The 24,066-nt window shown below is 36.7% G+C and overlaps 1 long non-coding RNA gene and 1 pseudogene across 1 annotated transcript in view; one reads left to right on the top strand and one right to left on the bottom strand.

Moving 5' to 3' along the window:
- Positions 1–24,066, top strand: part of LOC102122603 (uncharacterized) — a 514,820-nt gene that overhangs the window by 439,901 nt on the left and 50,853 nt on the right. The window lies entirely within an intron of this gene.
- On the bottom strand, positions 18,074–18,864 carry LOC141408928 (E3 ubiquitin-protein ligase HUWE1 pseudogene; annotated as a pseudogene).

Raw genomic sequence — 24,066 nt, 5'->3', positions numbered from 1 at the left:
GCACATAGGCATTCCAGTGGGAAGGGTACCATGTTACTAAAAAACAGTTTTTCACTTGACAAAGTTGTCGTTCACATTATTTTTTATTGTTATTTAATTACAAGGCTACTACATCACATTTTTCTTCTGTGTCAAGTAATACATAGATCTAAGGAAGTGTATTTCCTCCTCCTATATTGCGTGTCTATATTTTACTTTTTCAGTATGTTTATCAGGTGTTTATTTCATCATTAGCAGATTCTTAGTTGAATAATGGATCTGACATGTAATTTTAAGTCTGAAAATTAGAAAAATGTTAAACATCAGATTTAGGTGGAATATTGAGGTCTTGATTCACAGATGTAAACATATAATTCACTATGAGAGGTAAAAGATAGAAAAATAAGCTGAGAACTGAAATCTACCCAGTGATAATCCTTAATTCAAAGGTCTCTACTGTGGCCTTGACTTGTCATCTTTGTTAATCAGCCTCATCTTGAAAAGTGAAGCAAACTTAGCTATATCTCATGGGAATTTCAGGCTTTAATGTTAATTAATATCTGACTACAACATATTCAGAATAAATAAATACTTGTTAAGAATCAAGCTGTAGGCAAGGTTGCATCTACTCCCCTCACTAGCCAACTCTGTGACTTTGAACAAGTCACATAAACACCAGGAGCTTCAGTTTCTTCATCACAGCAGGAGAAATTCTAAACTGCCTTGGATGGCATGGTAGGTCCTCATGGACTTTCCCTGACTAATTTGCTCAGCCTTATCTTCTTTTTTTTTTTTCTCCTTCTACTCACGTCCGCACTCCACACATTCACATTTGATACTCCAAGAATATTCAACTACTTGTAGTTCCCAGAAAATGCTCTATTTTCCCATACCTCCTGCCTTCACGTGTGCTTCTCTTTGTGCTCAAAATGATTCCATCTCAGCAGTCATTTTAAATTCATTTCCTTCACTTTTAGCTTCCCCTGAAGTGCCCCCTCCTCTGAGAAGATGCAGTGTTCTCTGAGGTGTGGGGTTTCTGCTGGCGATGCGTATACTACACCATTTTCCTCTGCTTTTCATGACTTCAATGACTTGAGCTTTATCAAGGTTCTGATTAAGGATATTCTCTCAGCGGAATGAGCTTTTTCTCCCTTTTCATACATAGAAGATGCTTAACACTTTTATTGAATATGCCTACAAAATGGATGTTTGAATACATTTGTCCAAAAGTTATATAATGTATTTACCATTGTATATTAAATATTGAATACCAAAGAACATTCTAAAAATCTTTACTGAGCAACCACTATGCACCCAAGCAATTAATAAGTACTAAAAACATAAAGCTGAATAATGCAGAATCCTTGTTCTAGTCGTGCTCATCACCAGAGGTGGAGGCAGGACTGTAAACAGACAAATAAGAGAACAATCCTGTGAGTCCTTCTCAGGGATAAACAGAGTTTCTTGTACTATTTAAGGCCAGATATTAGACAGAATAATACTGCCTAGAAGACATAGGCAGGTTTCATCAAGTCGGTGAAACTGATCTTGAAGTTTTGGTGAGAGAAAGGAAGAAAGGCCATTTTAGAAGTGAGTGGAATGTGCAACGGTAAAGAGGTTGAAACTTTTTTTTTTTTTTTTTTTTGAGGACAGCGATATCAGTGGAGTGTGGCATAACTTGCATGCATAGGGTGAGGTGAGTGGTCAGCGAGTCTACAAATATACATTTGAGACTTGGTTCTACAACTTTGTTGATCACTGGGTGATCTTAAACAAGCTACTTAACTTTTCTAAGCCTCTCTCTTGTTTCTGCAAGACAATGCTAAGAACGAGTCTATCAGTGATAGTGATAAGAGTAAGTCAATCCTTCTTTCTGGTTTTTCCTCCTTCTAGGAACAAAGATAGTTCTTCCTAGTCACCTTATGGTTGAACCAATTCTGACTACTGATTTGTCAGCAGAAGTGATGAATTGGATAATCTGCAGTGTTTAATAGTGGGTGTGAGACACCCTTCTCTCACTTCTCTTTTCCCTCTGACATGTCAAAAACTGAGACATTGTTTGCTTCCTGAGACTGACCTTTGAGGGACTACAATTAACAGAGCTTCGCTACCTCCCCTGAGATTTTCTAATTTGAGGAAGAAATAAGCCTTTGTTCTTCTGAGTCAGTAAGGTTTGTGTGGTATTAGTTACCTGAGGATAACCTCATCTATCCAAGTCTATCTGGTATTCAGTTGCTAAAATGAAATAAAACAAAATATAAGAAAACATTTTATTTGCCAGAAATCACTACATAGATATTTATTGTTAAACTCTTAATTACAGTCATGTGTCAAAATATTGAAAATTACAATACATTATAAGGAATATCAGGAATGTTTTCTAATGGGAAAAATTGGAAGGATAATTTAAACGTTATTTTTTATATAGTATATGTATCAAAAATTATTTTTGGATAGTTCTTTAAAGATTATTGTCCTTATAATTGTAAATTATCGTAATATTTGCAGTATTACCACCTTTATTTAAGCTCTGGATCATACCAATTTCATTCCAAAATTAAAACTTTTCATTATCTTATCCATGGATTTATAACTCTATTTTTGCATTAATAAAGGAAACAGTATCAAAATCTCTAGTTAACAAAATATATTCAAAAGTGACTCTGACTTCTGGGTATATTTGTGGTTTTAATGGTTGACAACTTATTAAAATGAAATGAATTGTATTGATGTCTAGTTTACCAGTTTATTGTGAGCTTTAAAAAGCAAAAATAAAGTAAGTAGTGTGCTGGCACACAATAGGACTTGAATGCGTTCCCCTCTATTAAACTGATTATAATTATATTTGATTTAAAATGGTCTTTTAAAAACGAGCTAGAAACTAACTTTTGTCTATGAGCTTATAAAAGGGTTATAATTTTTCAAGAAGTCATCAGATTAAATTTTGAGTCAGATAAGAAATAGATTTTAAAAATAGCAGGATCTCATAAACTGCTCTAAGAGCAGATCAATTATTCTCCAATAAGGAATAACTTCTAGAGCTGTAGGAGAAGGTTTGGATATAATGAGGCTTCAGGAGGGAGAAATTATTCAGTGAGTGCTACCTCATTAAGGGGACTTGTCTGCAAGGATTTGACTTTCATACCTCAAGCAGCCAAACAAAGTGTGAGTGGTCATTGCCACTGCATAGTGATTTTTGTCCTCTACGTGTGGATCTCTTTATTTTCATTAACTTTCAGGGTCACTACATTTTGAAATTGGGTGGGAGTGAAAGGATCCACTCCCTCTGCCAAGTAACAAATTAGCATCTTACATTGTTTAATAACTGCATCCAATTGCAAATGTCACCAAACAGCTATTAAACATCAAATCCCATGCACAGAAACTTAATGGTGCATGATACTGCTGATTAGATGCTGGTTTTTTGTTTTTTGTTTTTTTGTTTTTCTGAAACGGTGACTATTCTTAGAAGGAATATTTCATTACCCTTAATCTGGGTCCAGTTTATGCACCCATAACCTGAAGCCTAATAAGGTGTGTAACCAAACAAACCTGAATATAAATCTATCAATGTTTGTGTATTATCTTGGCGAAGCATCTGTATGATGGAAATGCACTATTCTAAGTTATGTGTCAGAGCTTATTAAAACTCTCATCCATTGCACCGTTGAAATTTTAAAAAGGTTCTACTATTTTAATGCATGATTTGTATTAGCCTTCACTTGAAACAAAGCAGAGATCTCTGCAGTTTCCAAGCAGCACATCTTTTTCAATTACTCTTGAGCATTGAATTCTGTCTCTAGATTTTAAATGCCCTTCCCTTGTTCAGTATGTGTATATTTAGAGTCTTACCAAAGAATAAAACTATTGCATTACTTTGACCGAATCTGATGTATGTCACGTGTAAACCACTTGTAAGCAAGATAAATACATTAGGACATTCGAAACTGAATTACATCAGTTGAACTTACTTCCAGCGAAGGAAGAATTCAATTTAGTTAAAATTATATTCAAAAAGGATTTATACTGGTTGGAGTTTTCATCTTATTTAAGAAGAAAACAGAGTAAAATTTCAGAACCCAAATACCATATTCACCCTTACACATTTTCTAAGATAATAATAATTACATAACAAAAATAAGGTTTGCTTTGATTAAGGCAGCTCATAGATATGATGATGACAACAATGATGATAGATAGATGTGCTTATCATGTGATTGGCCTTGACCTAAGTTTTTGACATATATTAGCTTTATTAATGCACAAATTAATGCCTAGATCAATAGGTAAGTTGGTTACTAGCATGAGCCTCACTTTAGAGATAGGAAACAGAAAGAGTTTATATGATATTCCCAAGGTCAATAACTTAGTGAGTGTCAGGCCCAGTATTTAAACCAAGATAGTCTGATTTGGAACAATGAAATAATAAATGTATATGCCAAAATTGATTGTCATAATTTATAGCCCTAAAGTTAAATCTAATAATCTCTCAAAATAAATTACCAAATAGTTTCAGCATATCCAAAATTAGTTCTGAGATTTGGAGCAAAAATTGTACAATAATTGCTTTATTTAAAAAGCAGTTATGATTTCCTAATACATCTTATTGTGGAAGATATTACTAGAAGAAAATTAACATGAGACATATTTTCTTCCTCAAGAAATGGAATTTCATACCTACTCTCCATATACTCTCAATGTTCCAAGGGCAACTCTTAACCTCTTTCTCCAGAAGATACACTGCTGTTTTCATGTTACAGAGTGAATTTTCCCTGGAAAAATAACAGAAGCAAGGCACAGAAATGGCTCTACAACCTGGCCATTGTGGCAAACAAGAGAATCTGTATCAACTGGTCCTGGAAAAAACATTGTGGATGGAGTCTCTTTCTCATTGTGAATTTCTCTGTAGGTTTGTATGTTATTGGTATCTGTGAGGCTAGATGAAAAATCAAGCTAAATCAAAATCCATCAGTTCATCCTGTATTATACTTTCTATTCATTTGTTTTAACAGATATGAGTTGGCTTTTCCATACACAGGCAGTAATTTATAAACTTTTTAGCTTCTATAATAAGTGTCCTGCAACACATTTTGATAAAAATGACACAATCCAGAAGACAAAAATTCGCTTCTGAAAAAATAAGTTTAATGCTTTTGGTGGCATTAAACTTATTTTTTTCTTTGAGTAAGTAGACAGAATTTGAATATAATAAAATGAGAATCTGCAAGAAATGTAACAGTTTTGATATAATTACCCAGTACAGCAATGTAAACTGCTTAGCAACATCCACTTAGCAGCCAAAAAAAAAAAAAAAAAAAGGAAGAAACAAAGAAAGAAAAGAAAGAAAAATAGGTTACCATGGATATATAAAAATAGAGCTGCATGGCTAGACCATTTTTGTGTATTGGTGTTGGGAACAGGTATCCTATGCTCCACTTTGCCAAAGTCCAAAATAAATGGGATAATTTTGAGGTTTTACTTTGGGTGCCTTAAAGCCAAGGATGTGGAGGGACTCATGCTCACCCTTAATATAAATATATGTATGCTACTCCATGTCTTGCACTCCAAAAGGTCATGGATTTTCTATTATATGTTTAAAACCTCATGTACATGGAATGAAATTCAAAAGGAATAATTTAAATGATTAGGAATGGTATTCCATGTGTTTTGAGGTAAGACCATGTCTACTTCTTGAAGGCAGAATGGTTTAAATAATCTTTTCATTTTTGCCTACCACTCTGTGTCCATGGTTAATTTCAGTGTCTGGTACAGAGCAAATAGGGCATCTAATAACATATTGTTGAATGTGCTAGCATGGTGACTCATGCTTGTAATATCAGCGCTTTGGGAGGCCAGGGTGGGCGGATCACTTGAGGTCAGGAATTCAAAACCAGCCTGGCCAACATGGTGAAACTCCATCTCTACCAAAAAAAAAAAAAAAAAAAAAATTAGCTGAGCATGGTGTCACATGCCTGTGATCACAGCTACTCAGGAGGCTGAGGCAGGGGAATTGCTTGAACCTGGGAGGCTGAGGTTGCAGTGAGCTGAGGTCGTGCCACTGCACTCCAGCCTGGGCAACAAGAGTGAGATTCTGTCTCATAAACAAACAAACAAAAAACAAAAAAATGCATTGTTGAATGAAGAAAATAATTCTTAAGGGTCCAGCCAACCAGCATGGTCTGCCTTCATGGTAGCAAGAGAGACATTAGGAAAACCATTATTAACATGACTATCACTCAGACAATGAAACAATGCTTTATCCTAGCCAAAGGAGGCACACTTATTCTTGGCAAATGAGCAGGGGTGGCAGATGGCTCTGTGGAGAGTGTGTGTGTGTGTGTGTGTGTGTGTGTGTGTGTGTGTATGCATTTGGGGAGAGGGCAGTTGGTGGGGAAGGGTGAGCAAAAACACGAACATCAGCAAAAATCCCTATGAAAAACAATTAGTTTTAGTTTGCTTTAATTCCAGATTTACCATCTGTAATCCATTTCTTCTGTCACAGCCGGAGTTAACATAAAATTTATGTTCTGAAACATAAATTTTATCAGTATCCTGTCTTCACATAAATTTCTTTAATGTGCACTCCATATTCCTACATTATAAGCATCTTCTTTCCTATTACCACCACCCATATTACTTGAGGTCCAATCATACTGAAAGTGATTATGCTTGTATTGAGAAAAATACATTATTAGAAAACTCTGAAATGTTAAACATCTAAATCTGTCATCATCAGTATATCCATTTTTGGCAACTTCCCCGCCTTTTGACCCAGAGGAAGTGTCTTTTTCAGAAAACATACTAAGTCCCAAAGTACTCTTCTCTTCATCCATATGCAATTTCATCTCTTCTTTGCTCCCTTCTCATGAGCTGTATATGCTATCAAATGTGCCCTGTGCTTCCTTGTATCTTCAAATGTTCCTACTTTGGTGCATCCTTCTAGTTATCATTTAAACATAATTTAGCACTTTTCATAAAAAATTCCTTCTACAGTCCATGCTCTCCTTTTGGCTATGATTCTCCACTTCTCCTTCCATATACTCCACAACTCAACTTATTCCTGAGTCAGTAAGATCGATGTGACTTCTTTTGCTTCAGTCATCAATGTCTTCAATCATGCTGAGGTAAAAAATGGATTCTGTTGACTGCTTCCTCTACCATGAAACAGTTTACTGTCTGGGTTACTGTAATTTCATTGTTTATTTATACCCTTCTTATCCTTGTTGGTTACCCTTCCTGGATTCTCCATTTCTGTTGAAACTTTAAATACAAAAGTTCCTCAGGGTTTTGTCCTATACACTTTTTGATTCTCAAACTATACCATTCTTGTAGAAAGTCTCATAATATCCCATGGAATAAAAAAAACATACACATGTTGATAAGCTCCAAATTTATAACTCCAGCTGGGGCCACATTACCAAGTTCCATGCACATATATCTGACTGCCTATTCAGCATCTGTACTTGTGCAATAGTTAAACATTTCACACACAATCCGTCAAATTGGAAAACTTGGTAATACTTTTCTTCCCCTTTCCCTCCTCAACCATCCTTTCTCCAATGTTTGCTTTCTCAATTGATAGCCTCATTACTCAAGAGTTGTCCTCCATAACTGATTCCTTCATATATCTAATAAATCACTGAATCTCACTCTTTCTATATCTGATTATTTATCAAGTCTGTCTCCTTCTCTCCCTTTCCACTGCAATCACTCCAGGCCAAGCCAATGACAATTCTGTACATATGAGTACAGTGGCCTCTAAGTTTGTCTCCAAACATCTTCTCTGACTTTCTTTTCACCTACTGTTCATAGAGATGCTAGAACGATCTTCAAGAATGTAATTCTGCTGGTTCTCCCCTTAATATGTTTTCAGTTCACATTGGTTTTAAGAGGGGATTCAAAGTCTTTCACCGACTAAAAAAGGCCATAGCATTCATCACTGCCTAGCTCATAAACTTTACCTTAATCAACTCTTACAAGTCTCATTGTTGCCATTTTGGTCTCCATTTCTTTGCTTAAATGAACATTCACCTTCTCTCTTGAGAACACAGCCACACGTATCATTTTGTCAAAAGGCTGGCACTAACCCTTCCAACCTTGAAAGTTTCTAGGTACCCTGCAGGTCTGAGATTAAGTCCTGCCATTCTAGAAATCTCTCCCTGACTCCCAAGGCTATTTTGAGATATTCTCCGTTATAATCTCTTACTGTATTTTATTTTTTCTTCATGTTCATTAGAGCAATTGTAATGAAATAAAAATTTATGAAATTATCTGTTGAAAATGTGTGTACCCTTACCAGCTATGAATTCCACGTAACTAGCAACCTTGACTTTATTTTCATCATTCTTTCCCCACCATAATACACACCAAGTAAAAAGCTATGAAATGGATATTGAATAAATTATGCAAGTATTTTACCAAAGCAATTGTTTTCCCTTAGCAGGATCAAAGAATTTAGCAGAAATCAGAGGAATAAGTCAACTGGAGCTTTCTTCTGATTTTCAATTTTCTAGCCTTTGGTGTCCCACAGGTTTATAAAGACTTAACATTAGTGAGTTAATAGCTTGGTGGCTCTTCCTATTATTTAGTGCACCAAATATCCTATGAGATATTACTTTTGACTTTGAAAATTAGATAAGATAAGCTAGCAAAGACTCAAAATACCTACTTTATATCGTGATGAACTAGAAGGTCAGGGTAATGTAAATGTTCTTAGTGTGTGTATATATCTAATCTCTTCATTCAAAATTTCAATAAAATAAGTTAAAGGCTGTTGGTGTCATTTAAAATGTAAAAACAAAAACAAAAGGCTGAACAGATGGAACACACAGCAGGGGACAAGAAGACCTACAGTATAATTGTGTTTTACTGTTGCAAAATCATTCAGATGACAATGTTCACAAATGTACAACACTCAGGTACAGAGACTCAAATGCATCAATATCACTTACCTTGAATAACCGTACTCTTGACATATATAGCTATATGCCTGTGTGAAGATATTTATCAACCACAATTTCCAGAAAATTGTGGACTGAATAGCAACTTGTACTGAAAGTATGTTTATACTCAGAGAGACATGATATAATAGAGCTAGAATGGATTGGAGTAGAGATTAGGAGGCAATCTTTAAAAAGGTCTTTACTCTTATAATGTATTTGCCTAAATCAATCTGTTCCTCCAAAGAGAGTATGGAAGAGACAAATACAATGATCTCCTGGGAGAAGTTGAAGCATTTTGCTCCATTCATACAGCAATTATAATAACATCATTTGGTTTCAGTTAGAAACTGTTTAAGCACTGCTTAAATATTTACAACACCAAAAAGCAATTTAAAATGGAAAGACTGTGTTGTATTCAAAATCATTTTAAAAACATGAATTTTTATCAATTTGTAGAATATTTAAATAAATGACTGCGTTCTTCCTGATTCCATTAGTGTTTCTTGTCATAAGCTCCGAAACTTAATACACAATCATACACACAGAAGCAGCAGAGCATAGAAGAATGACAAGTATTTACATGCAAATCCTACTTTTAAGAGTGTGAGCAATCTCCACGGGACACGTCACTTAACATCTCTGAGATAATTATATATACCTTGCAGCAAGGTTATGAAAACTTGAAATAATAAATGTAAATTGACCAAACGTGCTTGGCTTATATTGACACAGAATAAATGGTAGATATATTAATTAGATGGTCAAAATAATTCTTTTCCATATTTCTGCATATTATTTATTTTCTGTGGGGCTTTATACATAAACGTGGTCTTGCTCACATGGCTTTCAGAGATATCATAGAATTAGTGCAGTGTCTTTTCCAAGGTTTTGAATGAAGGGTGGCTGGGGAATACTCCTGAGAAAGAGTTTTTTCCAAGAAAACAGAAAATTAAATCTCTAGCACAGGGCAATGAGTCACTGATTTTAAGAATAGCTATTTTTAAGTAGTGCTCTGCCATTCATAAGCATGTGGCTAGGCAGCAGCTACAATAAAATTCAAGTACAAACTAAAACAGTTGCATTCATTTGCCAAAATCACACATATCAATAAGGGTACTAATTGGCCTGTCTTGTTCACTTTGCAATTATAAACAATACCACGGTGCTTACCATAGAGTTGGCACCTCTCAGCTTGTTTACTAAATGAATATGGGTGTTGAGTAAAATGAAGTTTGGGTGCATAATAGTTAATCCAAAATTAAAATGCCATAACAGCAGGATCAAGTTAGACTTTTTCAGCAGTGTTTCCTGGCCTTTGATAAACACTTGTTAAATGGAAATGATAAATACCTATTGTTATCAATTAGACCTAGAGAGACACAGAAGACAACACGCTTGAGTGTATTTAGAGCTTTCTCAGGACACTTTACCACTTGGAGATAGACCATGATAAAACAATAATACTGACCAAGCATGTTCTTTTATTATTCCACGTTGGCTGCTGGTATGGGAAATCATAAGCATACTTTAGAGCATGTGAAGGGGTTGGCATTTTTATAGATCAGATGACGTAGGGACTACAGAGGTGTCTAGTCTTACTATTATTATTAATATGATCCAATATCCTGCTCAAAATTTGGTACATTAAACAACATAAGTAACATCTAGGTAACCAACTACAGCTCAAAAAACAAACAAACAAACAAAAGAAACAGAATTTCTGGACCAAGTATGTTGGCTCATGCCTGTGATCCCAGCACTTTGAGAGCTGAGGCAAGAGGATCACTTGAGCCTAGGAGTTTAAAACCAGCCTGGACAACATAGTGAGAAAGCATCTCTACAAGAAATAAAACAAATTGTGTGGTGTGGTGGCATGTGCCTGTAGTCCCAGCTACTCAGAAGGCTGAGGTGAGAAGACCCCTTGAGTCTAGGAGTTCGAGGCTGTAGTGAGCTATGATCATGCCACTGCACTCCAGCCTGGATGACAGAGTGAGACCTTGTCTCTAAATATATGTATATATAAATAAATAAATTCAAAAATAAGTAAGATCAAAAAATTTCAAAGAAGAAGAGATCAGTGTCTATACACTTATTCTTTCACAAAACAACACCATATTATGCTTTTCAGTGATACTCAAAGTATATAGAAATAAATTTGTCATCAACTTCTATGTGTGATTTGGTAAGGGGTGGGATGGCGCTAGAGACAGGTGACATAGGATGGGTAATGAATAAGAGACACTCTTAAGAGTGTCAACCCTCTTAAGAAAATATTTTCCACCTCTATAAAATAATGGAGAATTTTAGAAAAAGAACAGAAATACTTGGGAGAATTGTGGAAGAAGAGAGAACACTCCTCAGGAAAATAAAGTAGCAGAAAGGGAGAAGATTAATATTTTAATAGTGCCAGTTTTGTACTAGACACTTTACATAGGCTGTAACATATAACTCTCACAAAACTCTCATGAATATTTGAATCCCCAGATCTCTCAAATACAAGAGCTTAATGTCATTGTCTTGTTAACTTCAGAGCTCCTGTTCATGCAGCCTCAGCCTGGGCTCTAGAATCTCTGCGGATGCCTACCATAATTCAAGAAAGGGGGTCACTAAGAAAAGCCGAGATGTGCCCTCTAGTGAAGGGCAGAAGGTAGATTGCAGGCAGAGGAAATCTGGGTCTAAAGTACATAGCAGAGCTTGTCTGCAGGTACATGGAACTGGGCACTGAGACTTCTCGTCCAAACCTTAAATGGGCACAAGATGGCTGATGGAGATGATGTCTGGCAAAATAGAATCAGGATGTATTCTGATTCTAGGTCTGGGTGTTTGCTGGTATACACCATGGTAACTTTCTGAAGATATACTCATTTGTATACCTTGAATTTATGTGTTTGTCTATGCATACGTAAACAGACATCTATACATACAGATATAAAAAATATCTTAATTCAATGTTTACGAAACAAAAAAATCAGTGTCCAATGTGCACTTTTATAACAAAAGAATCTGGACCTAGCCCAAAGGGAGTCAGAGAGAGCTTTCCCAATGAAATGGCATTTATTAAGCTGTCTTTTGAAAAACAGAAGAATCTAGCCATAGTTACACGCAACAGATAAATAGAAATGTGTACAAAATAGCATAGAGGTCAAGGAAGTGTTCACAAATAGACAAGGACATTGAGAGACCAGCTAGATGGCAACTTCTCTTGTGAGCATAGTTTGTGAGTGCAAGAGAGACATTCACTAAAAATATACAAAGTCAATAACTTCTACAAGGAAGCAAATGGTAAAATCTCTCATCTTAAGTTAATATTAGTCATAATGCAACTTTTTGCAGAAATACAAGATATTCTTTATGGTTAGATTACTTAAAGGGAGGTCCTGCTGTGAGAAAAGTTTTTTTAATTGGCTGTTTTCCTATACTTTGTGAAACGGATTTTTTAAGAACTTGCTCTTTAGCAGTAAAATTGACATTTTGCTAGGCTTGTGGAGCCTCTATTATAATGAGACACAGGGACTTTGTCAGGGATAGAGCAGACAGCCTGTTGGAGATTTATGTTCAATTTTCTAAATAATTAAATAAGAACAGAATTTTTCAAGCTGGCTCAAGATCTTGTTTCCTCTGATTAAGAACTTGTTGGGAGAGAGAACGAGAATGTGACTACAGTCTGGACTGTTCTAATTATTTACAAAATTTACTCTTTTATGGCAATTGTTCTCAAGGCACCGTCTACCAACTGGCAGCTTCAGAATCACCCAGGAACTTATTACAAATGAAAATCCTTGGGTCTCACCCCAGACCTCCTAAATCAGAAACTCTTGGAATGGACTCAGTCCTCTGTGTTCTCCAAGCCCTCCAGTTGACTCTAGGGATGCTGTTTTGACAGCAAATACAACTGCTCACTTTCACCTCCCTGTTAATTGGAAATCGCACAAAAGGAGACCATAAGTATTTGTGTTAGTCAGGGTTCTCCGGAGAAACAAAATACACACACACATCCACAGAACTTAGAAGAGTACCTGGCACAGAATATTGGCTCTTGTGATTATGGAGGTTGAGAAGCCCCAGGATCTGCCATCTGCAAGCTGGAGGGTGAAGCCAGGAAGGCAGGTGGAGTAGTCTGAACCCTGAGAATCAAAAGTGTGGAGGGCGGGAGAAGATGGATGTCGCATCTCAAACAGGTAGAGGGAGTGTGGATTTAAACTTTCTCCACATTTGTATTCTATTTAGGCTTTCAAGGGAAAGGATGTTGCCTATCCACGTTGGGAAGGGCCATCTTCTTTACTCAGTCCATCAGTGCAACTGTTAATCTTTCCAGAAACACCCTTACAGACACATCCGGAACTAATGTTTAATCACATGTCTGGGCACCCCGTGGCTCAGTCATGTTAACACATAAAATTAACCGTCACAGTACCTAAGGACCACTTTAATGCATCTACTCATATCGTAGTATAGCTTTTGTACCTGCTGTCAGCATTCTCCAGCAACCTGTATATTATATCCTTTCTGTAAACACACAAGGTGCAGCAATTATCCACGTTCACTTTACTTCACTCCAGCATCGCCTCCTCTTTATTCTTCGATTCAGGGCCATCTGGCTTCTAACCCAGAGAATTTGCTTCACTTACATAACCCCAGGGAGTTCCTCATTGGTAAGTGTCAATTCATGGTCTTGAGTTACACAATAGTTTGTTTATTGTCTGTCTCCTATTAGAATTTCATCTCATTAGGAATGTGATTTTTCTCTGTCTTGTTCACTATTGTATTTCCAGCAAATAGAAGAGTAGTTGGCTCGGATTTGTTGCTAAATTCATTTTCTGAATGACTGAATGAAATAATTTTTCTCCTTACTCCCCTGTCTCAACACCTTTGAAGCACTTTGCAAGGGTAACAAACTTCAATAAAACTAACATTCAAAACTATCAAATCCCCACCTTTGATTTTGAAGGTATTTCAGTCCCTGGCTTTTTGCATGTGCTTCTCTGTCTTGTTTTTCATTCCCTTGTGCTGGAGATTCTTTTTCTATTTGTTTCTGGGTAAATTCCTTCATTCTTAGTGCACCCTAACATCATAGAGAGGCTGCAAAATACAGTAATTTAAGAAGACAAACCCTGAAATTGTACCCCTGGCAAATTAACTTTTATAAGCCTTACTTTTCTCATCTGTTAATTGATATTATATTGTTCATCTTGCAGTATTATTTTGAGAACAAAATGGAATAACATTTGTAAATTAGAGCACGTGGCCCTCACTACATTTTTTTTTTTGTTCTTTATTATTGTTTCTCTACAAATGATTGAAATCACTAACCTCCAACTTTTTTTTTTTTTGGTTTATTTATTTAAGTTATTTATCTCCATAGGTTTTTGGGAAACAGGTTGTATTTGATTACACGCATAAGTTCTTTAGTTGTGATTTGTGAGATTTTGGTGCATCCATCACCTGAGTAATATACACCGAACCCAACTTGTAGTCTTTTATCCCTCACCCCTTCCCACCCTTGCCCCCTGAGTCCCTGAAGTTCATTTTATCATTCTTACGCCTTTGTATCCTCATATCTTAGCTCCCATTTATGAGTGAGAACATATGATGTTTGGTTTTCCATTCCTGAGTTACTTCACTTAGAATAATAGTCTCAAAACCCATCCAGGTTGCTGCCAATGCTATTAATTTTTTCCTTTTTTATGACTGAGTAGTATTTCATCATTCATCATATATATATATGATATATATGATAACTGTGATGTGTGTGTGTGTGTGTGTATATATATATATATATCTCTCTCACAGTTTCTTTATCCACTAGTTGATTGATGGACACTTGGGCTGGTTCTGCATTTTTGCAATTGCAAGTCGTGCTGGTATAAACATGCTTGTGCAAGTATCTTTTTTGTATCATGACTTCATTTCCTCTGGGCAGATACCCAGTAGTGGGATTTCTGGATCAGATGGTTTTTCTACTTTTAGGTCTTTAAGGACTCTCCACACTGTTTTCCATAGTGGTTGTATTAGTTTACATTCCCACCAGCAGTGTATACGTGTTCCCTTTTCACCGCATCCACTCCAAGGTCTATTATGTTTTGAATTTTTTATTATGGCCATTCTTGTGGGAGTAAGGTGGTATAGCATTGTGGTTTTGATTTGCATTTACCTGATCATTAGTGATGCTAAGCATTTTTTCATATGTTTGTTGGCCACTTGTATATATTCTTTTGAGAATTGTCTATTCATGTCCCTAGCCTGCTTTTTGATGATATTGTTTGTTTTTTTTCTTGCTACTTTCGATGGTTAATACTGAGTGTCAACTTGACTGGATTGAAGGATACAAAGTATTGATCCTGGGTGTGTCTGTGAGGGTGTTGTCAAAGGAGATTAACATTTGAGTCAGTGTACTGGGAAAGGCAGACCCACCTTTAATCTGGGTGGGCACAATTTAATCAGCTCCAGCATGGTTAAAATATAAAGTAGGTATAAAAATGTGAAAAGAGAGACTGGCTTAGCCTCCCAGACTACACCTTTCTAGCATGCTGGATGCTTCCTGCCCTCAAACATTGGACTCCAAGTTCTCCAGTTTTGGAACTCAGATTGACTCTCCTTGCTCCTTAGCCTGAAGATGGCCTATTGTGGGACCTTGTGATCATGTGAGTTAATACTTAACAAACTCCGCTTTATGTGTGTGTGTGTGTGTGTGTGTGTGTGTGTGTGTGTGTGTGTGTGTATATATTTTTTTTTTTTTCCCCATTAGTTCTGTCCTTTTAGAGAACCCTGACTAACACACTACTTATTTGAGAACCTTGTAGATTCTGGATATTAGTCCTTTGTCAGATGTATAGATAGTGAAGATTTTCTCCCACTCTACGTGTTGTCTATTTACTCTGTTGACTGTTCCTTTTGTTGTGCAAAAGTTCCTTTGTTTAATTAAATCCCACCTATTTATCTTGTTTTCATTGCATTTGCTTTTGGGTTCTTGGTCATGAAATCTTTGCCCAAGCCAATGTCTAGAAGGGTTTTTCCAACGTTATCTTCTATAATTTTTATAGTTCCAGGTCTTAGATTTAAGTCCTTGATCCATCTTGACTTGATTTTTGTGTAAGGTGAGAGATGAAGATCCAATTTCATTCTCCTACATGTGGCCAATTATCCCAGCACCATTTGTTGAATAGGCTGTTCTTTCCCCACTTTGTGTTTTTGTTTGCTTTATCAAAGATCAGTTGGCTTTAAATATTTGGGTTTATTTATGGGTTCTCTATTCTGTTCCATTGGTTTATGTGCCTATTTTTATACCAGCACCATGTTGTTTTGGTGCTATGGCCTTATAGTATAGTTTGAAATCAAGTAATGTGATGCCTCCAGATTTGTTCTTTTTGCTTACTCTTGATTTGGCTATGAAGGCTGTTTCTTGGTTCCATATGAATTTTAGGATTTTTTTTTCTAGTTCCATGAAGAACAGCGGAGCCTCCAACTTTTAACTGTGTTTCAGATCTACATTTGCCATTTCCAATTTGACATCAATGCAGAGATATTACTTGAAAACTTTCTACTTAACTTGTCTAACATCAAGCTCATCAGTTTTTCTCCTAACTCTCCAAGACAGATTTCTTAGCATCTTTGACTCAATGTTATTTTCCCATCTTTAATGTCCAATCAACAATCCATTAGTAATTCATTTTAAATTAGCTCCTCATTATCTTTTTTACACCCAAAATATATTTTTCCATTTCCACTACCTCACTCTTAAAAATCTTTAGATGTGCCTATTACAATAGGCTGAAAATGCTGCATGCCATCTCTCCTTCCCTGAGAGATACTTCAGGATTTTTAGCCAGAGAGCTTCTTTTGAAATACAAATATGATATTATGAGTATTTGTTTCCTTCTCATTTCTCATACAAAAAGTGGAATGTCACGTCAATGATCACTTTTCTGGTCCAGGAGTTTTAAGCTTGTTTAGTGTAGTCCCAGTCTTAAACTGTATAGGGAACTTTTCTCTCTGAATCATGCTGGAGATACTGGGTACAAGTGCTCTAGGATGGCCATCAAGGGTAGTAATGATGCTCATGCAAATCCCATGGCCTGGAGGAAGGTCAGGTGGCCCCACGTTTTGTCCCAATAGGAGATCCTAGGCGTTTGAAGAGGACTGCACTCAAATATATTTGATGAGTTCAACTTAATTATTTCCTTCTAGGTTTCCTGTCTTTGTTTTTATTATTATTATTATTGTTATTATTTTCCTATTATGTTTTCAAGTTTCCCAGTTCCCATAATGTAACATCCTCTCCTCCAGGCAATTTAGGTTTCCCAGGTCCTCATCTTCTTTATCTTTCCAATTGGTTGTTGTTGTTGGTTGTGATGGGGTGATGTGGAGCCAGGGACAAACAAATAAAAACTTTATCATTTTTTGGCATTTCATTAACATCAGAGTATGAATCTGTTCTTTTTCACTAAATGACAGAAAGAGCTTTAACTTTAAATATTCCCAGGATGTGAGAAAAAATATTTGCCCTATAACTTTCTGATGCATTCATGAAAGGAAAACAAAAATATTGCAAGTATGGTTGCATGTCCAAATCCTATTAAGATAGTAATTCTTAACATAGCCCTCCTTCTCACTGTCTTCTGAAATAACTACTGAGCTTTTCCAAGCGTTTCTTAAACTTTTTTTTTAATGAAGAGTGCTCTTTATTTGAAAACCAACAACACAGACGCCAATCTTGTCTCACACTGAATCATTAGCTGTGCACATCAACACATTCCAATTAAGAAATGCAAACAGAACAAATATATGTATATAATATATATATGTAATATATATATATAATTTTTCCCCTATCCAAAGGTTTCAAGTCTCAATGCAGAAAATCCTTCTGAACACAGAATCTGAGGAGCATACTGTTCAAACAGGTGGGACAGACAGGTCCCTGCAAAGGCTACTGACTTTTAAACACATGGGTTGGGGATTGTGGATGGCATGGAAAGGGGAGAAAATGCAAGGAAACAGGCGGCGGGGAGAGAATGAGGAGAGGAACAGGTATGCGCTGGGGAATATGGGGTAGCTGGGACACACAAGGTGAGTTGGTGGATTTCATTTATTGGTTTTTGATAATTTCTTTCTGGTTCTTTTTTTAACTACCCCCTCCCCAGGGAGGGGGTTAAAAAACAAACAAACAAACAAACAAAACCCACAGAAGTGGGCAGGGCCTTATTAGGCCAGTCCAAATCCTTCAGAGCGCTCCTGGATAGCCAATAGTAGCATGTGGCAGAGCTTCTCAAAGCTCTCATAGGCAGGCAGATCCAGCTGATTAAAACATGTGTGAACTGAAGGCAGGCGATCTGTGGACCTGTCATCTCGATGAATCTGAAACTTCTGAATGCCATTCATGCCTTCGAGGGCAGCAAAGCCTTGCAGGGGTACCTTGGAAATACCTGTGACAAACTGGAGGAACTTGGCATGGTCACCTTGGTCGAAAGAACACCAATGCTCTCCAGAACCACTGGATCTGAATAGAGTTGGACTGGTACTTGTGGTATTCAGTGTTGGATTTCAGATCATCGATGTCAATGGTGGGCAGTCCTGATATAAGCAGCTCTAACTCCTGCTCAGTGAAGATGGACATGAGGCACTTTGTAGTGATCTCATAGAAGCCTTCTAAGAAAGCCGCCAGCTGCTTGCGGATGGCTCCTGTCATTCTCATCTGGCATACCAGGCATTGCAAATCCCCCGAAGAAATGAAGAATCGATTGAATATAGTGTTTGAAGGAGAAGGGCAGGATGCTGGCGGGCTCCTGAGGGAGTGATATATGATCATCTCTCGAGAGATGTTTAACCCTAGGTATGCCTTGTTCCTTACCTCACCTGGTGATCGAGTCACCTATACCATCAATCCATCTTCCCACTGCAACCCGAACCACCTCAGCTACTTCAAGTTTGTAGGACGTATTGTGGCCAAAGCTGTATATGACAACCATCTTTTGGAGTGCTACTTTACTCAATCCTTTTACAAACACATCTTGGGCAAGTCAGTCAGATATACAAATATGGAGAGTGAAGATTACCACTTCTACCAGGGTCTGGTTTATGTACTGGAAAATGATGTCTCCACCCTAGGCTATGACCTCACCTTCAGCACTGAGGTCCAAGAGTTTGGCATTTCTTAAACTTTCTACACGCTCTTCTGCCACTGAAATTGCAAGTACTCTACCTTGAAATATGCTTCCCTTTCCTCTTCACTTAGTAGTTAACCACTATTCCTTCTTCTCAACTGTAGTTGCTTCTTCTTGACTAGGTTAATAAAAACCTCTATGTTATACGTTAATAGCATTTCATTCTTATGTGTAAGACTTCAAAAACACTCAATACATGTGAATAAATTCACAATTAATAAATACTAACTTATTTTTGTGCAATCTGTGGTCTAAGTTTGCAATCTTTGATATTATTATTATTTATTTGTTCCCTCCACCATTACTACTCTGCTGCTAAAAATGAGGCTTTTGTTCTCTATTCTGCTAAAAAACTTCTTGACTCAAATTTCTTCCCTAGGCAGTTTATATTTCTGGTTGAATACAGGGAATATATTCTCCAACCTCAAATAAGGTTTAGTTAGTTTTCTGCTCAAAATCTTCTTCATGTGCGTAAGGAAAACACACCAATATGTAAGCATGACATTGTGAGTATTCTTTAGTGTGAACTCTGTCCTTGTCATATTTACCCTACTTAAAGCATCTGCACAAAGTATCTTCAGTGACAACTATATCAAAATATCTGCTATTCCATCAACATATACTGCAACTTCCTAAGGATTGAAAATTAAATAAATATGCACAATTGAAACCAAAAACCTACTGGACTCAGCATGGGATGGAATCAAAGAATTAAAAGGACTGAGGGGACATAGTTTCCCTTCATGTCACAATGTGAACTACCTTCCCAACCACACATATTTTACTTCTCTGTCTTCCTCTTTATGTATTATTTTTTACTCCTCCTAATAATCGTTCTCTATTTACATTTTTAAGTAATGTGGATTTATTTGAAAGTATGTTTTAAGTGTTATGAATTATATTGCTGATCTTTATAGTAAAACTTCAGCCAGTCAAAAGAGAAATCTGAGTTTATAACTTTATGCATCAAAACAATAATATTAACTGTTATCCCAGCACTTTGGGAGACTAAAGCAGAAGGATTGCTTGGGGTCAGGAGTTCAAGATCAGCCTAGATAGCATATTGAGACCCTTTTTCTACAAAATAATAATAATAATTAATAATAATAAATTAGCTGAGCACAGTGTCGCATACCTGTAGTCCTACCTATTTGGGATACTGAGGTGGGAGGATGGCTTGGGCCCAAGAATTTGAGGCTGCAGCGAGCTGTAATCATGCCACTGCACTCCAACCTGGGAAATAGAGTGAAAATCTGCCTAAAAAACAAAACAAAACAAACAAACCCCAATAACTTTAAAAGTGAAAAGCAATTGGATATTTCTCTTATTAGGACAATGGGATATGACAGTAGAGTTAAAAGAATGCTTTTAATGTCTATTTACATACTGACTGTATATGAAACACTGTAATGATCAAAGAAAAGAATGCAAAGGTGATTAGAAAGAAACTGCTGTCCTCAAGAAGCTTAGTTTCTCTTGAGCAACATGAGCAGGAACGTTATTACAGTTAATACAAGGCACATTATATAAACCACCAAAAGTTAAACGAAAAGGAAGTGCTTTGGCAGTGCCTAGAGGAAAAGAGATTAATTTTTACTGAGATGACTGGAGCTGACTTAATGGTATAAGTGACATTTGACCTAAGTAAAGCAAGAGGAAGATTTCATTAGCCAGAGATAGGGAAAGAGGTCACTCCAGGCTAAGGGAGAAGGATGAGGCAAAGCACAGAGGTGAACAAGGGCAAGAGGTTGAAGGGAGACAGCTAGAAAAACAGGAGTGGGTTTAGATGGGGCTTCTGTAAGAAGACTGATTCATATGTGAGATGAGGCTCAAAAGGCAGATTGGGGTCAGATGGGGAACCCATGGATATCATGCAAAGGAACTGCGATTTTATGAATGTAGCAGAGAGCAATGAAAATATCACTTTTTTGTTTTGTTTTGTTACATTTTGTTATTATTTTTAAATTGGCCAGGTTTTAATTTCTAGATATTCTACTTACTACCTCAATTACATTGGGTAACACATAAAACTATCGTAATTCCATCTCCTCATCTGTATGAGGAGATCATGCCTGTTCAACTGCATTTTGGTTTTTGAACATTTACTCTGTGCTGGGCTCTGTTCCGGAGCTGGTGATACAGCAGCGAAGAAAAGAGAAGTATTCTACGTCTAAATCAAGATTAAAATCTTGAGGAGGAAAAGCAATGAAAAAATAAAGACATGCATATATGAGGCGGAGATACATTTGATGAATGGAACTGAGGCACAGTTAGGGGATATAAAGTGACGGCAGCATCTATTTTCAATAAAGTGTTTAGTGCAGGCTTCATTGAGGAGAAAACTGTTGGTCAGGTTCCCACGTGACTTTGCAGTGTTAAATGTGTAGGCAGGGAGGACAGCAGGCACAAACTACCTGAGCTGGGAGTGTGCTAGGCGTGTTCATAGAATAGCCAAGAGTGCGATGTAGTCGGAACAGAAAGAGGAAGAGCAGGAGGGGGAGTGGTCAGGGGTGAGATGCCATTGAACCCTGCAGACGGTGGAAAGAACTTGAATTTTATTGTGGGTAATAAAACAACACATTAGGGTTTCTGGATATACATGTGATACACTCTTATGTCCAGGTTAATAGGATTACTCTGGCTGCTTTATAGAGAATAAATGAGCATTACATAAGTGAAAGTAAGCATAAGGATGTGATTGGGACAATGTATGAGAAGGATTGCATGCATGGCTGGAACTAAGGTGGTAAGAGCACAGTGGTAAAGTGCTTGGATTCCAGATATTTGGAAGGCACAGGTGACAATTATTTTCATCTAAATTAAATGGGAAATATATGAAGAAGAGAGTAGCCAGGGATGACTAATGTTTTTTAAAATAATTATTTATTATTATTATTATTATTATTATTATTGTCTGAGCATCTAAAGAAATTGAGGTGGTCTTGTCTAAGAGGGGAATGTAGCAGGAGAAACAGGTAAGGGAAAGAATTTAGACTTTTGTTTTAGCTACTCTTTAGATGTGCAAGTAGAAATTTGGAATTGTCAATTGTTATACAAGTCTTTAGTTCAAGGGAAAGTTGAGTCTGAGTGTACAAACACACAGTTAGTTAGGGACCATCAGTGCATAGAGGGTATTTGGAGCACAAGACTGTATGAGATCACCCAGAGAAATAATGTAGAGATCTGGGACTGACTGAGTACAGACGCTTGCAGGTTTCTCACGCTTTAGTGTGAAGAAAATGAGGAGGGTACAGTTAGCACCTAGGGAGGAATGTCCAGTGATGAAAAAAAGAAAATCAAGAGAGGGTATTCTGGAAGAAAAAACCAAAGTGCTTCAAGAAGGAAAAAGTGCTTAGGTATATCATGTGCTATGATTATGCAAATAAGATGAAGACTCAGTCAGAATTTATCATTAGATTCAGCAACGTAGAATTACTAGTGAAAATTAACAGGACAGTTTGAGTTGAAGGTGGCTTTTTAAATAAAAATCTGGAAGGCTAAAAATCTTTGTCATGGAAAGTTCCCAGTACACAACAACTTTTCCTACCAAAATATCCAAAATATTTAGCAAAACGTTTATCTAAACTGAACATTTAAATGTTTAAAAACTTCCTAAATATAATTGAACTAAGAATATAGGAGAAATCTTTGAAGGCAAAAGCAACAACAACAAAAAATACACAAAAACTCAAGATGAGAAACACAATTTTTAAAGAGGTAATGAAGTCACGCAGTTTGACTTCTAAGAGCACTACAGCTCTGTGAAGATGTGGTTTGTCAGCTGATTAATTCTTCTTTGCTGTTCTGGATAGTCTTCTATGTACAAAACTGGTGGTACCATCACTCAAAGGGAGGGTTAGATAGTTAGGAAAATGTAAGAAATTATGGGAGAATGATTATAATAATTTATTTTTATTTTACCTGGCATTGAAATGTATTATCAACTATCAATACTAATATTTTTCTAAAGGGGAGAAAACTTTATGATAAAAATGTTTTTAAGAAAAATTGCCTTACTATAAAATGTGCCATATCCAATTTGTGGTTCACTATATTCTCAAGCTATCAGTCTTCTGAAGCAATAAATTTCTGTTGTATACTCCATAAGCTCCTGTGATAACATTTTATATTGCTTGTCTGCTGCCTGAAGGAGGAGGGCAAAATACTATTTCAATGTGCATTTTGCATCTGAGGAGACTAGACTTGTTTATTGCAATAGTCCCATTTCTTACTTTAGGGCAATGGTCATCTGATATGAAAGAGAAAATTAGAAGGGATTTGTTTCTCTTCCCCAAGGAAAAGGGGAGAGGAAAGACAGGAGAGGAGAGGAAAAAGGGAGGGGAAGATACACAATTGACATCCTGGAAGGTGAATACTAAGTGAGTGATCATCTAATTAGTAGTGATTGGTAGTGATTGGCGAAATACTTTTTAAGAATACGAAGTTCAAGTATGATTCTAGCCATGTCACCCTCACATCCTCACTATTGCTTTGTGGGGATTATTTTTGTTGTTATTGTTGTGCATGCAATCCCTGAGGAAGAGGTTAGATGTCAAGTCTGGTGTTTGGGTTGAATTCTACCCCCACCCCACCGCCAAATTCATTTGTTGAAATCCTAACTGCCAGTATCTCAGAATGTACTCATTTGGAAATAGGATTATTGCAGTTGAGGTCATAGTAGAGTAAGGTGGGCTTCTAAACCAATGTGACTGATGCTCTTAAAAAAACAAACAAACAAAAACAAAACAAAACAAAAAAAACACCACCTGAAGAGAGTGTTATGTACAGAGGGAAGACGATGAGAAGACAACTAGAACACCATCTGCAAGAGCAAATCACTGGAGCTGAGCAGGTTTTCCCCCATATCCCTCTGAAGGCACCAATCCTACAAACAACTCACTCTTGGGCTTTCACCCTCCAGAACTGTGATACAAAAAGTTTCTGTGGTTGAAGCCACCCAGTTCGTGGTACTTTGTTACAGCAGC

This window comes from Macaca fascicularis, chromosome 17 (genome assembly GCF_037993035.2).
Source record: "Macaca fascicularis isolate 582-1 chromosome 17, T2T-MFA8v1.1".
In the NCBI taxonomy this organism is placed as follows: Eukaryota; Metazoa; Chordata; class Mammalia; order Primates; family Cercopithecidae; genus Macaca; species Macaca fascicularis.
Note: the sequence above shows the minus strand (reverse complement) of the source record. Positions and strands in the feature narration are given on the sequence as shown.